Genomic DNA, 2,500 nt, shown 5'->3' with positions numbered 1-2,500 from the left:
CAATTTGTTATCCATCAATTATATCATATTAAATATAATATGATGGTACATTTTCTAATGTTTTTTCTTATTTTTTCTTTTAAAAACCTTTAAACATGAAAATAGAAAGTTGTACTTATTATTCATTTGATTGAATGATAAGTTAATTTGTTCACAATAACAAAAGTGGTATATATTTATTATTATATTTATATATAAATAAAATGATTAAAAAAATACAAAATAATCAAACATAATAAATACCACCACTGTATTATTGTTGAACTAAGACATTCGCAACTTAATAAAAATGTTTAGAGTTAAATATATTTGATATATATTATTGAAAGAAAATCAATTTATATTTTATTATTATTATTATTTAATTTTACTCTTTCAATTAATATATGCAAAAAAAAATTGACATTTGTTATAAATAAAAATAAATAAAAAAATACTCTAAGCGGTGGATCACTTGGCTCATGGGTCGATGAAGAACGCAGCAAACTGTGCGTCATCGTGTGAACTGCAGGACACATGAACATCGACATTTTGAACGCATATCGCAGTCCATGCTGTTATGTACATTAAATTAAATTTTAAAGTACTGCTTGGACTACATATGGTTGAGGGTTGTAAGACTATGCTAAATAAGTTGCTTATTCTTTTATAAAAATAATTGAATTTAAGCAAATGTGTATATTATTGGATTTTAAATAATTCATAATATTAATAGCAAAAAAATAAAGATATATAATGAATTTTTTATTTATTAATATATTCTTAAAAAAAAAAAATCCTCTCAAATAAAATGAAATAAAAAAAATTTTGAATCTAAGTATTCTCTTTAAAAAATTTTCATATTATTTATATATATATAAAATATTAATTTATATATGTAATTAAAGGAGGAATGTCTAGCATAAAAATTAATTTTTTTTATTCTAGAATTGCCTCATTTTACATAATTATTATTTATAATATATATTTATATAAAAGGAAAAAAGAAAAATAGAGATGAAAAGATGATATAATTATTTATTAAATTGTGAGAAGATAAAAAATATTTTAAAACAACCTCAACTCATATGGGATTACCCCCTGAATTTAAGCATATTAATGAGGGGAGGAAAAGAAACTAACAAGGATTTTCTTAGTAGCGGCGAGCGAAAAGAAAATAGTTCAGCACTAAGTCACTTTGTCTATATGTCAAATGTGAGATGCAGTGTATGGAATATCTTAATATCTAGTATGAGAAATTAACGATTTAAGTCCTTCTTAAATGAGGCCATTTACCCATAGAGGGTGCCAGGCCCGTATAACGTTAATGATTACTAGAAAGATATTTCCAAAGAGTCGTGTTGCTTGATAGTGCAGCACTAAGTGGGTGGTAAACTCCATCTAAAACTAAATATAACCATGAGACCGATAGTAAACAAGTACCGTGAGGGAAAGTTGAAAAGAACTCTGAATAGAGAGTTAAATAGTACGTGAAACTGCTTAGAGGTTAAGCCCGATGAACCTGAATATCCATTATGAAAAATTCATCATTAAATAATTAAAAATAATGTGCATTTTTTTCATATAAGGACATTGTAATCTATTAACATAATAAAGTATTTATCAAAAGATCATTGGTGATATTAAGTTTATTTAAACTAATTTGCTTTTTAAGCATATTAACATAGAATAAATACTAATGATTTGATAAAGTGTTGATAGATTTTATTATATATAATGCTAAAATTCATTTTTTGAATTTTACAAAAAATTTAATATCTATGATATTAATATTTATTTGTATGCATTTATATGATTAACAATGCGAAAGATTCAGGATACCTTCGGGACCCGTCTTGAAACACGGACCAAGGAGTCTAACATATGTGCAAGTCATTGAGTTATATTAAACTTAATGGCATAATTAACTTAACTTAAAAATATAATGGGATTAATTTTTAGTCTATTTTCTTAAATAGTCAATTAATTCAATCCCGGGGCGTTCCATATAGTTATGTATAATGATAATTTATTATTATTTATACCTCTAACTGGAGCGTACCTTGAGCATATATGCTGTGACCCGAAAGATGGTGAACTATACTTGATCAGGTTGAAGTCAGGGGAAACCCTGATGGAAGACCGAAACAGTTCTGACGTGCAAATCGATTGTCAGAATTGAGTATAGGGGCGAAAGACCAATCGAACCATCTAGTAGCTGGTTCCCTCCGAAGTTTCCCTCAGGATAGCTGGTGCATTTAAAAATTATATAAAATAATCTTATCTGGTAAAGCGAATGATTAGAGGCCTTAGGGTCGAAACGATTTTAACCTATTCTCAAACTTTAAATGGGTAAGAACCTCACCTTTCTTGATATGAAGGTTGAGGTTATGATATAATGTGCCCAGTGGGCCACTTTTGGTAAGCAGAACTGGCGCTGTGGGATGAACCAAACGTAATGTTACGGTGCCTAAATTAACAACTCATGCAGATACCATGAAAGGCGTTGGTTGCTTAAAAC

The 2,500-nt window shown here is 27.8% G+C and overlaps 1 non-coding gene and 1 pseudogene across 1 annotated transcript; both read left to right on the top strand.

The window, feature by feature from the left end:
- The first annotated feature begins 434 nt into the window (after positions 1–434).
- On the top strand, positions 435–615 carry LOC128870812 (5.8S ribosomal RNA). Its single transcript, XR_008455521.1, has one exon. It is a non-coding gene; the product is annotated as a 5.8S ribosomal RNA (ribosomal RNA).
- A 438-nt stretch (positions 616–1,053) lies between these two features.
- Positions 1,054–2,500, top strand: part of LOC128870809 (large subunit ribosomal RNA) — a 5,564-nt pseudogene continuing 4,117 nt past the window's right edge.

This window comes from Anastrepha ludens, unplaced genomic scaffold, assembly GCF_028408465.1.
Source record: "Anastrepha ludens isolate Willacy unplaced genomic scaffold, idAnaLude1.1 ptg000027l, whole genome shotgun sequence".
NCBI classification, from domain to species: domain Eukaryota; kingdom Metazoa; phylum Arthropoda; class Insecta; order Diptera; family Tephritidae; genus Anastrepha; species Anastrepha ludens.
The sequence above is the reverse complement of the archived record's forward strand: the minus strand, read 5'-3'. Positions and strand labels throughout refer to the sequence as shown.